The 14,098-nt window shown below is 42.7% G+C and overlaps 1 long non-coding RNA gene across 2 annotated transcripts; it reads left to right on the top strand.

The window, feature by feature from the left end:
- Positions 1-7,604: 7,604 nt before the first annotated feature.
- On the top strand, positions 7,605-12,078 carry LOC133368464 (uncharacterized). Of its 2 annotated transcripts, none has more exons than XR_009758649.1 (3): positions 7,605-7,684; positions 8,378-8,493; positions 10,111-12,078. It is a non-coding gene; the product is annotated as an uncharacterized LOC133368464 (long non-coding RNA). The 2 variants fall into 2 exon arrangements; XR_009758648.1 differs by lacking the exons at positions 7,605-7,684; positions 8,378-8,493 and adding exons at positions 9,132-9,220; positions 9,453-9,552.
- The last annotated feature ends 2,020 nt before the right edge of the window (positions 12,079-14,098 follow it).

The raw sequence follows: 14,098 nt of genomic DNA, 5'->3' as shown, positions 1-14,098 counted from the left end.
ACCATCCATGGGTAGTTTCAGTCAAAGGACTTTTTAAAATGCCATTCAAGCCCATTCTCCAACTCCCATAACTCCTTGGAATGGAAGAGCATTTCAATAACTCCAATATCCTTTTTATATTCAAGGTTGCCCTTGAACACTGTCTGAAGTCCCATGTGTTCTTTTTGTCCTGAACATTTGGAATTGTTGGGAAGTGCAGCTGGTAAATTTAGGACAAATAAAAGGAGATACTTCACACAGCATGTTGCCCGATTGTGGAATTCACAGCAGCTACTCTGCCCTGAAAAGGTTCTGCCTGTTGTTGTGGATGGGTGTCTTTGAGTCCAAGTCTTACAATTCTAAGAGCTGGAGTCTTAAGCTATGATTCTTTCTGGCCACCATCTTGCTTCTCCCATTATCAGAACCCTTTTCTTTTTTTCTGTAATGGTGAATTTGCACCCATTTGCCCAGATAACATTGTACCCAAGGGTGTAGTTTTCCAGTCTCTCAGGGGGTCTGACACCTTTTATTTTCTGGGGGAAAGGGTTCCAGCTAGGGATGGAAGGATCTGCCCATTTTGTTCTCTCAGGTTCTCATTTTCCCAATCTTAAATTCAGTTCTCCCCATTTCTGCAGCATTAAAAAAAAAATCCTCATGAAAATTCTTTAGTGCAATTTCTCCTAATAAAAACATTTTTACAATGTTAAGACAAAGGTACACATTTTTTGCAAGCCATTCCTCATCATCTAATGCATTTTGCATATTTTCAATTATATATTCATTCTTATGCACACTTTCCCCTAATATATGCATTTTTGTAAATTATACAGACATGAGAGTGGCTGTATACTACAGCCAGAATGGATTTTTCACGTTCCACAATATTAAATTGAAAATACCTCTCATGCCATTTTGCTGCTTCCCATAAACTCATTTCAAACCAAAATCTTACAAAACTAACAGTCCTGAACTGAGAAACACTTGCTCCACAACCCTCTAAGGTTTCATGGTGATACACAAAACACTCAGAGAAGATTGAGAGTTCAAAGTGTAAAACAAGAGGGAAAAAATCCAGATCCCTATTGGACTTTTTTCTTCAACAGTGGTCTCATAATTTGTTGAAATTAATTAAAAATCAGCCATGTCCACAGAGTACCTGTAATCCTATTACTGACCTTGCCTCATACTCTGACCTTCATCTTCTACAGTTTAAAAGTTTTTTAAATGCATGGCTGATTTTTAATTAATTTAAGAAATTTAACACTGAAGTCGAACATTGAACATTATGTCGGGCATGCTCAGTAAGAACCAACTGTCAAGTGTTCTAAAAGCCAGACTCACAGCTGTTTGGCTTGGCTAATCAGGGGGCCACACCTATGCCAGACCTTTATTTTACTCTCAGGGTGCTGAGAGGAGACTCCTATTCCTCTGACAGAGCTCCAGTGGCCAGAATGGTTTAACAGTCAGTCCCTTTTCTGAGCACTGTAGCTATGTGAGGGGAATAGGGCCTCTCCTAGCAACTCAAAGCAACCTTCACTTACACTTCCCAGGATTCTTTGGGGGAAGCCACGGCTGTCTAAAGTGAAATAAAGGTCTGGTGTGGATGTGGCCAGGGACAGATTTGGTTTAAATTTGGGTGGGAGGCTACATGTGCCTGCTGTAGAATAAAAAGGTGGGGAAAACCCTGAAAAAGAATGATACTGTTGACAATGTTTTCCTTTTGGAATGGAAAGGGGCTTCCTCTCTGCCCAGTGCCTGCCCACCCAATCTCTTCCTCTCCCCCTTCCCCAGGTCAGTTTCACCTTTCCTAAGCATGATTGTACAGGAGTAACTCCTACTGAACTCAAAAAGCATGCAAATGATCAAAACTCCTCTCCCCTCCCTCCTATTTCCTCTTTTGCCCCCTCCCCTTCCAATCCCCTCCCCCCTCCTTCCCCTCTCCTCTCCCCTTCCTTCCTCCTTCCCTCTCCTGTCCCCTCCCCCCTCTTCCTTTATGGTCAGTTTTACCTATTCTAAGCATGATTGCATGGGAGTAAATCTCATTGAACTCAAAAAGCATGCATATGATCAGAACTGCCTTTCTCCTTCCCCTCTCTCCTCTCCTTCCCCCTCTCTCTTTCTCCTCTCCCTTCCTTCTCCCTTTTCCCTTCCTCCCCTCTTCCTTCTTCCTCCTCCCCTGCCCACTTCAGCCCTCCCTTCCTCTTCTCCTTCTCCCCCATGGTCAGTTTCACCTATCCTAAGCATAATTGCACAAAGTAAATCCCACTGAACTCAGTAAGCATGCCTGTCAAACCTGACTATCGTGAGCCAAGCAGGAAGGGGGTGGATAGATGAGGGCGAAACAGAGGATGAGGACTTGGACTGGGAACCTGGGGAGGGGGCAGATAGTGGGATGGACTCAAAGGGTGCTCCAGCCCCCATCTTGGACAGCTCAGCCCCCTCTGCTCTTGACCCCCCTGTGGGAGCGCCACTGCCACCAGAGAATCAACCTTGCAGCTTCCCCCGCCAGAACATCCCTTAGCAGCCCCCCTCTGTCAGAGATGGAAGCTGAGTTCAAACCACCTTTGCCTCACGCTTGGAGGCGCCAGAGGCAGGAAGTTCAACAGTCGGAGCTGAGGAGGAGCCTTTGTGTGCACGCATAATCCAAGCCTACTTAAGCTGACTTGGGGGGGACCCAGTTGCTGAGTCAACATCTTAGTGCCGCGTTAGCACGGTTAGTCAGTGTTAGCTTAGGGTCAAAGTTCCTAGCAAGCTTTGTTAGGTTAATGAGGCACACTGCTTTCGATGTATCTATAACTTTAATAAAAAGAAAAAAAACCACAGACACGTTTGCGACTGAGTCTATCGATGATGGGCAGGACAGTTTGACTCAGCCACCACCTCCTCCAACTGATGCCCCATGAAAGAATGGAAAGAATGGAAGACTTGATAACCAAAGTCCAGAGCCTCCAAACTGAATCCCAGTCTCTTTGAGGCAAGAATCAAGCCTTCTGCCTCCAGATGACCCAGCTAATGACCCAGGGGATCCCCACACAGCAAGCACAGGGGCCCATCCCGCTTTGCCAGTGCCCTGAATCAAGTCTCCAGTGGGAATGCCTGTCCACTACAATGGGGAAATGGAGCAATTCACCACATGTGTAGCCCAGTGTGAGCTCTACATACGAGTGTGGCAGTCGGAATTCCCTAATGACGATGTGAAGGTGGCATTCATCATCAGCCTCTTGGAAAGGGAGGCTGCTCAGTGGGCCACCCCCCTGTTGCTTTGCAATGATCAAGAGTTGACCCGATATACCGCTTTCATAAACACCGTGACCGAGATGTTTCGGGACCCCCAGAGGACAGAGACTGTGTCCCGACAACTGGGAAACCTATGGCAGGGAAAGTACTCCTTTGGGACATACACTAATACCGTTTGTATTCTGGCCCAGGAAACGGACTTTAACAACTTTGGGTTAATGTTCTTGCACTGCAATGGGCTTAATTCGGAAGTTCTGCACAAGTTGGCGCAAGCCCCACAGCCGAGCACTTTCCCAGAACTGGTCCATTTGTCACTGCAGATAGATGGCTGGTTTGAAGGTCATCGCCAGGAGCACAATGCTGAGACAGCTCGATCCTTGCTTCCCATACCATTCCCACACACCCACATTCCCCCCGTCATGGGAACCTTGATGCCACCAGGGGAGGAGCCCATGCAGGTGGGGGGGGGGTGGCCACATCTGACAGAAGAAGAGAAAGAGAAGCATCAAAAAGAGGGGCTGTGTCTATATTGTGGGAAGGTGGGCCACCTGGCCCAGATGTGCCCCTCCAAATTGGAAAGGCGCCGGTGCAGGAAAACTCCAACTCCCAGCTCTCATAGAGGTCCACGAGCTGGGAACAACTGAAAGCCAGCGACCTCAAAGTCAGCTCCTCCTGCCAAAGCCCGCCTTGCTTCTACCAGTCCTCCTAGGGTTGTCTACGGGTCAAAATCTCCAAGTCTTCACTATGGTTGATTCAGGTGCCTCCAGTAACTTTATAGACTTGGGCTTTCCCAGAAATACGGGGTGCTGACAGTCAAGCTCAAGGCACCTCTGTCAGTGGAAACTATGGACGGCGACCCTTGAAGTCAGGTACAATTGTTCAGGCCACAACTGAGCTGCGAGTGGACATACCAGGACATGTGGAGAGGATGTCATTCTATCTAGCTGCCCTATCCTGGTTCCCAGTGGTACTCGAAATGGCCTGGCTGATGCAACACAAACCCCTCATCACCTGGGAAAAGGCAACAGTGACCTTCTGCTTGGACTACTGTGAGCAACACTGCTGGCCACCCAAGACAGTCATCCCAGCAACGCTGGCGACAGCGCTCCCACCTGAGGAGGCTTCCCTGCCTGTGAAATGCCAGGGCTTCCAAGATGTCTTTGACAAGCAGAAGCAGAAGAGGAGGGAGGACTAAGCACCTCCACCTACTAAATCTCCCCTGCAAATACTCCCAATCTTGCACCAACCAGAAAACATGTATTTGGGGAATGTCTTTGCTAGAGCAACATGTTCTACCCTAGTAGCCCAAGCTCTTTAAATATAGTCAGGTTCAGAAATAAGCACATAGATTAAGCTAGTGGGAGGGGGGAGAAAATGAGCACTCTTTTTCTTTGTTTGCATGGCTCTGAGTGCCAAATTTGGCTTTTCTAAGTGCAGAATTATGGTTATTTTGGGTGTGGCCTTGGCTGGAAGACTTCTAGGTCAACTGCTTTTAGGAATACAGTGAAGAAAGGCACAGGGCTTTGATATCTCTGGCGTCTTGGCCACTTTCAAATCCTTCCAACGCTTTGGATGATGCTTCTAAAAATAGCCACATGCAAGCTTTATGCTTTTTGGAATGCGGTCCCTGGCAGAAAGCTTAGTGTTTATTTTTGGCCCACTACAGAGGAAAAGCTATAAAAAGCACACACACACCTTGAACCCCCATCAGCCCAGTCAAATTGTGTCAATGTCACATGTCCTCAAAGAACCCCCTGGCTTTCTTAGTTCATTATGGCTGCAGTGTTTTTGCACAGTTACTTGTAGACAGTGGGACTAACTTCACTGGTCAATTCTAGATGACCAGTTTACTAAGCATTCATCCTGATATGTTTGCAGGGAGATTAGATTATGTTGGCTATTTATTGGACATTCAGTCTGATTTGTTTGTGGGAAGGTTAGTGTTATCCAGTGAATTTCCCCATTACTTTCCTTATCACAAAAAAGTTCGATCTTTTAGGGAAGTGGTTTGTTGTGCTAGGTGTCCAAATCAACTCTTAATTGCACAACCTGAATTTGCTGGCATGTGCTTGAATCCCACCTAAAAATAGCAACAGTCTGGAAGAGCTCTGTATGAACAGCACACATAGAATCAGGTGTTCTTTGACACAAATTTTGTTCTGCTAGTTGCTGATAACCAGTTCAGACAACTATGGTATATATGGGGCGATCTGAACCTTGACTCTGTGAACATTAAATGCAACTGCAAGTTCTTCCTAGTGTGAGTTGAGTCGTGGCATTCAAAATTACAGTTGATAGTTACGCTGAATTATTTGTATGTCCTATTAACTTATGAGAATATGCAGGGACAGAAGGAAAAAAACAGCAGCTACCTGCACAGAGTGGTCATGTAAATTGGCCCTTAATCTGACACACAAACCAACTTACTCTGATTGTATCATAGGCTAGGGCCAGGCAACCCAGGTCGTGTCATTTTAGCAGGCCGTATCGGATTCTGTCTTTAGCTGGGGCTGTGTTTTTGGCTTGGCAGAATCTTGCCTCTACTTCCTGTAAGGTGAAGTCTCTTAGGAGTGTGGCACCAAGTTCTTGATTGACTCTGGGGAGATCAGGTAGGTCATCTGGGCATGGAGTGTCTCGTTGGTCATCTTTGTTAAGGACTGACACAAAGTTTTGATTACAGATCAGAATGCTACATGACATTTTAACCCAAACTTGTATAAATTCAACAAAAAACTGTAATGTTATTTTTAGTCTGCAGCTTTTTGCAAAAGGTTTATTATCTGCAGCATTAGAAATATGTTGTTGTAAACCGCCCAGAGAGCTTCAGCTATGGGGCGGTATACAAATGCAATAAATAAATATAAATAAATAAATTGTGAAAGATAATTCATGGGCATTTATCCCTCTCTCATCAACTCCAGACATCTCCCACTACCTATATGCTTTGAAGTGGGGATTTCCCAGCTGTTACGGAGTTGATGAAGAGCAAAGAGTCCATGTCCATTAAATAACAGAACAACCCCCTGCATACGAAATAATGGCTATGGAGCGCAGTAGGTTGGTAAGAGACTGAGCTGTAAGCCAGGAATCAATTGTGTAGTTTATCTGTAGTATTAATATGGTGACACGGGTCAACCCTGCAGGGTCATTGTAAGGGTTGCTGAGATAACATGTGAAATGTGCTGAACACTTAAGAAACACACTATATACTCATTATGAATCTGTATATACAAAAGTCAGTTTCAAAGGATTCTGTTCCACTTAGTGTAACCAAGAAATCAACACCGGGCAATGCAAATAGAAGCTGGCTTGATAATTAAGAACCAGAATGCCAGAATCTCAGAACAGGCAGTCTGTTCTTGATTTGGGTAAGAAAGTAGAAAGCAGACTTCTTGCTTCCTTGATGCCACTATTAAAAAATAAACAGCTCTTGAGCTGAATATAGAACATGAGTGTGCTCCGTACAAAACAAGGTACTGGACTGTTTGAAATGCAGCCTGTGTCATTCAACAAAGGTAGATGACAGGTTTTTTTTAAGAGACTTGGTTGTCAAAGAGAGTGTTGCCTGCTGTTTTTACACACCCAGTTTGTCTCTATCAAAAACAATATTTTTGAAGGATTTTGAAAAGATGTGAAACTGTGAAGAGGGATGATAGTGGCGTGTGTGCATGTCCTGGACTCTACTATTGCCTTGAAATTATTATTATTATTATTATTATTACATTTATATCCTACCTTTCCTCCAAGGAGCTCAAGGTGGCATACAGACATAGTTCTCCCTCTCCCAATTTTATCCTCACAACAACCCTGTGAGGTAAGTTACACTGACAGACAGTGACTAGCCCAAGGTCATCCAGAGAGGATTCATGGCCGAGCAGGGATTTGAACCCCTGCCTCCCAGGTCCCAGGTCTGGCACTCTAACCAAAACACCACATTGAAATACCATCCCCAACACTCTCTCAAAAACAAAAACATGTAAAAAAAAACCCTTCATCTGTTTCCAGCTAAAGTCATGTACTGGAAGTTGGAATAGGCTCATAGAATTATTTCTGATCCTTAGTCATTCTTACTACATTAGAGCAACTAGCTGTTGTGCAGGTTTTTAAAAATTAGGCATACGCTGCCTGTAAGCTTACATTTAAGTTAGAATCGTGATAGTTGCATCTGATGAAGGTCAGGCTTTGCCTCTCCGTAAAACCTTCTGGCTTCTAATGCCATACCTTTTTTTAGATTAATTATTGTATTTATTTACATGTGATATAATACCCCAAAATAAACCAGTGTGGGTTATTGTTGTTATGTGCCTTCAAGTCAATTTTGACTTATTTATTTATTTATTTATTTATTTATTATTCAATTTATATCCCGCCCTTTCTCCCAGCAGGAGCCCATTATGGCAACCCTATGAATCAGTGACCTCCAAGAGCATCTGTCATGAACCACCCTGTTTATATCTTGTAAATTCAGGTCTGTGGCTTCCTTTATGGAATCAATCCATCTCTTGTTTGGCCTTCCTCTTTTTCTACTCCCTTCTGTTTTCCCCATCATTATTGTATTTTGTAGTGAATCAGGTCTTCTCATGATGTGTCCAAAGTAGGATAACCTCAGTTTCATCATTTTAGCTTCTAGTGATAGTTCTGATCTGTTCTAACACCCAATTATTTGTCTTTTTCACGGTCAATGGTATCTGCAAAGCTCTCCTCCTATACCACATTTCAAATGAGCTGATTTTTCTCTTATCTGCTTTTTTCACTGTCCAACTCTCACATCCATACATAGAGATCGGGAATACCATGGTCTGAATGATCCTGACTTTGGTGTTCAGTGATACCACTTTACATTTGAGGACCTTTTCTAGTTCTCTCACAGCTGCCCTCCCCAGTCCTAGCCTTCTTCTGATTTCTTGACTATTGTCTCCAATTTGGTTAATGACTGTGCTGAGGTATTGATAATCCTTGACAAGTTCAATGTCCTCGTCAATTTTAAAGTTACATAAATCTTCTGTTGTCATTACTTTAGTCTTTTTGATGTTCAGCTGTAGTCCTGCTTTTGTGTTTTCCTCTTTAACTTTCATCAGCATTCGTTTCAAATCATTACTGGTTTCTGCTAGTAGTATGGTATGGTCTGCATATCTTAAATTATTGATATTTCTCCCTCCAGTTTTCACACCTCCTTCATCTTGGTCCACTTTACACATCTGATGATGTAACATTGCAGGTGGAACAAGAGACAACAAAAGAAGAAAGAATGAGAAGAAAGAATGAGAAGAGGAAAAGGTAGAGATGAGGAACAGGGAAGGGTTAAAAGCCTATGTCTGGGAAGGTCAATGATCACAGTCTGAAGGCACAGATGCAGGCACCTGGCTGAATCAAAGTGTGCGTGGGGGGGGACACCACCTGGGAACCCCCTATGCATGCTCACAAATGCAGGAGGGAGGCACCAAAACAAGAAAACCAAAAGAGGAAACCAGTTCCTCTAGAATGCCAAGGTCAATCATACAATGGAGTAAAAATGTTTTGTTGTCAAATAGAAGCTATTTATTGGAACCTTATGTGTTTCAGGTCTGAACAACCCTTTTCCCAGGACAGTCTGTAACACACAAAAGATGATTAGATGACTAGGACAAATGATCATAAAAAGTTTTCCAAATATGAAATATAAACACATTGCTAAATTACTTGAAACATATGTTAAAAAAACCTTCCTAAATATCCAAGTATTGCAAAACGCTGACCAATCAGAAACAATAGGATTAAAAAGAACCTTAGTTCATTTTCAAGGGTGGGCTACTCATGAGTAAAACAGAAGTTTGCTCATGAGCAGGTCAAACCTGCTTTGGCATCCTTGGTGCCTTAATAATAATCAGAGTGAAACCACCTGAATCAACACACCAGGTTTATAAGGAAGAGCTTCATCTGTCCTGAATGACTTTGTGAAATGAGAAGTGTTTGCTTTGCCTTAAGATTGTAAAGGGATTCTGGATTTGAAGTTTCTTTTTCTAAGGTAAATTATTTGTTGAATGCTCCCTCTTTGTTAAAACATATTATGGTAGTTTCTCTTACGCTTTGTATTATTTCTGATTAGTCAGCATTTTGCAGTACTAGGATATTTATGGAAGTTTTTTTAACTTGTATGCTTTCAATAATTTAGAAATGTTTTTATATTTCTTTTTTAGATTAGAAAACTGTTTATGATAATCTGTTTTAGTCATTTAATAATGTTTTATTTGTTACAGATTGTCCTTGAAAAAGGGTCGTTTAGACCTAAAATGCATTGGGCTCTAATAAACAGCTTTTATTTGATAACCCTATATCTGTTGTCATCTTTGAACAAAGGTGGGTTATAAATGCAATAAAAATCAATACATTACATTAAATGATTCAAAATGCTTTACATACATTATTTTGTTATAATCTGTACAAAAACCCAGTAAAGAACGTCAATATTATATAAACTATGGATAGGGGCCAAGCAGAGAGAATGGCTTTCTAGGGGCTAGCGAGTCTATTGTCAAAGTGACATTCAAACCCTGGACTTTCCAATTCATATACCACTTTTCTTAAAGGAACCCACTAACTCACTGTAATTCAAGAGTCAAAAGATATAGAGGAATAATAGTAACGTGACTTGCCATAAGTTTCTCGATCTTGCAATAGCTAGTGCCTTGTATCGCTAACATGATATGAAACTGGTACTTCAGAAACCTGAAGGCATAAAATATTGATGTTCAAGCAAAACTCAAAAGGGATTTCAAATGTTTCACCATGTTTGAAAAATCTAAGGTTTCATCCTTTATAAATCAAGGTGAAGCTCATTGCTTGATGTACAGAGGGAGCCTGTGAGTATGACTTCTCTACTAGATTGATGAACTGATATCTCTCTTCCTTTTCCAGCAGGGCTCTTCTTCTGAAGCTGAATGTTGGAAGTTTCAGGATAAAAGGAAGTACTACTTTATACAACACATAATTCAACAATTGAATTTGCTCCTACAAGAGGTAGTGATGGCTACCAACTTGGAGGGCTTTACAAGAGAATTATGCATATTCACAGAGGATAATGCTATCAATGGCTTCTAGCCATGGTGGATATGTTCTGCCTCCCCTGTTGGAGGCAGTATGCCTTGGACTACCAGTTGTTGGGAACTGCAGATGGGAAGCATACTATAGTGCTCAGATTCTGCTTGCAGGCTTCCACATGGGCATCTGGTTGGCTACTGTGAGAACAGTGTTGGACTAGATGGGCTTTTAGTTTGATCCAGCAGAGTTCTTATGTTCCCTAGCTCAGCTGTTAGTAGTAGCTCCTAACTTGCTCTTCCACCTTCTGTGATGACATCATATTTCATCATCAGATTCTTCTTCTGATACTCTCCTTGCTCCTCCCTCACCATCTCCAGGGTTACCATGGGAACAGCAATAAACAATGTTGCACCATGGCCATTCTATTCCCCATTCCTTACTGGATGCTCGATCAGTTAGGAGTGGTGAAGTTACTCTCTCCAGAGATTACCAGAAGACTTTCTACCCTTGTCTTATTTTAAAATTATTTTTCATCATGGCAGGTAGGAAATTGTGCTACCTAGATGTTCAGAAGGATCCTTCCTTGTCCCAAAGGGCACATAGAGAAGTGAAGAATGCAACTGAGAAGGCATCACAGCCTTACACGGCTTGGGACCACAATACCTGATGGAACGCCTCTCCCGATACAAACCCACCCGTACACTATGTTCAAGATCAAAGGTGCTCCTCCGGGTGCCTACTCCAAGGGAAGCTTGGAGAATGGCAACAAGGGAGAGGGGCCTTCTCAGTGGTGGCCCCCAAATTATGAAATGATCTTCTTGAGGAGGTATCCCTGGCGCCAACACTGTTATATTTTCGGCTCCAGGTCAAGATTTTCCTCTTCTCCCAGGCATTTTAGCATGTGTTTTATATTGTTTTAAATTTTTAAATTGTGTTTTAAATTGTTTTTTAAAAAGATATATTTTAAATTGTATTTGTTTTTAGTTACTGTAAACTGCCCAGAGAGCTTCGGCTATGGGGCGGTATACAGTAGGGCCCCGCTTATACAGCGGGTTAGGGACCAGGCCCCTGCCATTAAGCAGAAATCGCTGTAAAACGGAACCCATTGACTATAATGGGCCGCATCGCGTGAAAATGCCGCAAAAGCGACTTTAAAACGAGGAATTTCCCCTAATTGAAAGCCGCTGCATCAGCGGAACGCCACAAAATGGAACGCTGGTAACCGGGGCCCTACTGTACAAGTATAATAAATAAATAAATAAATAAATAAATCACAGGACACAATCAAGCAAAATTAGTTGCAGCTCAGTAGAAGTAACCCCAGTAGGGCTTCAGTTAGCCATAACTAAAGCCTATTCTATGGTGTTCAATAAATAAATTTTGCAGGAAGTGCCCACAATGTCTCGGGTACTTTCTCTGGTATGTATTTCTATGCTGCCATATGCGTAGTGGGCATTTTTACAGAGTAGAATAAGCAAAAAAAAAAAAAGAAGTGGGGTTTAGCACCTCTGTGTCTGTTGGGAGGAACCTAATGGAAAATCCTGGATAAATAGTTTGCAAGAAAAAGCAGATGACTTTTCTTGCATACACACACAGACACAGTATTCTCCAGTAAATAATTTTAAATGTGAGGTGGGGCCTCCCCAAAGATCTTTGGGCATTTGCTGGGGACAGCATGAAATCATCCCTGCCATTCTCTTTCACACTATATTTTCATAAAGAAGAAGAAAAAGTTGAGGAGCCAAATTGAAAAGATCCCCTCACAAATGAGATACCGGCTTGAAATACATATATGTCTGAGGATATCTTTTGTTAAAGACAGCATTTCCACTCTTTAACTTGACTTGGAAGATTTAATTCATTATAATAAAGTTTAATTCCTTATCTATTTCTGCATGTAGTCTTTTTTGAAACTGGGTACATTTTCTGTCTTGAATTGTCATGTCAACCAGAGTTATCTCCACAAGAAAAACAACATTTAAAAGTTCAGGAAAAATATCTGAGTGTATTGCAGTCGTGGGTCTCCTGATCCAGACTGGGTCTGCAGGAAAAGATTAAAGTCTTCCTTACTCCTTAGCCAGGATCCAGATGGGAGCCCCTGCATCTGTAGTTTGCTTTTTAAAAGCCATTCACACAATTTGACTAGTTGTCTAGTTTGGCCTCAGCCTTTTGCAAAGCAGACACTATTTTGTTTGTTAGCCAGGACACCTGGATCTAATGCCACCTACAAGAGACAATGGCTGATATACACTATACATTTAAAGCACATTTATTGCACATGCCTTACTCCAAAGAATCTGAGAGCTATAGTTTGGTAAGGGTGGTGGGAATTGTAGCTGTGTGAGGGGTAAACAGTTCGCAGGCGATATGGGGCTATGTAAATGTATATGGTTGTTTCTTCATGTTGTCACTAGCTCCCAGAACAGAACATAGGAAGCTGCCTTATATTGAGTTGGACCATTGTTCCATGTAGCTCAGTATTGTCCACACTGACTGGCAACAGCTGTCCAAGGTTTCAGACAGGACATTCCCAGCCCTACCTGGAGATGCTGGGGGCTGAACCTGGGACCTTCTGCATGAAAGGCAGATGCTCTGTCACTGAGCTATGGTATAACCAATTCACAATTGTGCATAGTAATGTCTGAAAGCCAACATGCACAAATAGGCTTTATCTACACAATAAGGGAACTTTTGGATAGGCTGGGAGCTCTAGGCAGCAACAGTTTGCACATATGTCGGTTCTTTCAGACATTGTGTGGAAAGCTTCTACAGGTATGTCTGAGGAGTTGTGTTCAACTAATTTTGAAATTAATGGACCTAAATTAGTCATGGCCATAAATGTCAATAGGTTTACTCTGAGTAAAAGTTTGGTGACTACAACCCATAATCCATAATATTTGACCATTGGAGTAATGTTCTGAGGTTGGCAAATTCGTTGCGGCAACATGAACAGAGGAAGAGGCACCCTCTGCCAAAGTCGTACCTTCCAGATGTTTTGAACTCCTACCAGCCCTAGCCAGCAAGACCATGCTCCCTTCAGCCCCGGAATCGTACAGCCATGTTTGCTGGGGCTGATGGGGAGATGTTGTCCAAAACATCTGGAGGGCACCACATCGGCAAAGGCTGCTTTAAGCTGCCTGCACAGGCTGATTATCCCCACAAAATGCACATCCTTTTTCTCCTATGGCTGGACTTATTGTTCATTTCAGAACCTATAGGGGGTGTTATTAGTTTAGATGGTGTCCAGGGGGATTTCACAAAGAAGATGTGGTGGGCAGGCGATTATTTAAAGCACTCATCCTCACTGGTTCTCCACAGGTTCTGGGGTGCAGAAGTCGTTCCTTCTTTTTTTAACCTCATCAATGTTGCCACCAAGAGCAATGTGGTTGCTCCAGCCTGCTTTTTCTTCTCCTCAGAGCACAACAAGGAGAGAAAGATGGCTCCTCTCAGCCTTTTCCCCACCCACTTCCTCTCATGAGTGTGGAAAGGGCCTAATGGCATTACTGAGGCCTAGTTCATTTAGTGGAAAATGTACTGCTGGTGAGTCGAGGGGGTTCAAATGAGGGGAGATGCCACCCCTGGTGGTGGCACTTCAAATGGCTGCTGGAATGAAGTGCAAGGAGAAGCAAGTTGGGCCTCTGAATGGTTTCCCATTCAGAAGAAATAGCTGCTTCTCTTCATAAGATGCTGGCGTCTATCCATCAGTGAAAGCTAGAGAACACTTATGTTTATTATTTATTTATTACATTTATATCCCACCTTTCCTCCAAGGAGCTCAAGGTGGCATACAGACATGGTTCTTCCCCTCCCAATTTTATTCTCACAACCCTGTGAGGTAGGTTAGGCTAAGAGACAGTGACTGGCC

Source organism: Rhineura floridana, chromosome 12 (genome assembly GCF_030035675.1).
Source record: "Rhineura floridana isolate rRhiFlo1 chromosome 12, rRhiFlo1.hap2, whole genome shotgun sequence".
Classification (NCBI taxonomy): Eukaryota; Metazoa; Chordata; class Lepidosauria; order Squamata; family Rhineuridae; genus Rhineura; species Rhineura floridana.
The sequence above is the reverse complement of the archived record's forward strand: the minus strand, read 5'-3'. Positions and strand labels throughout refer to the sequence as shown.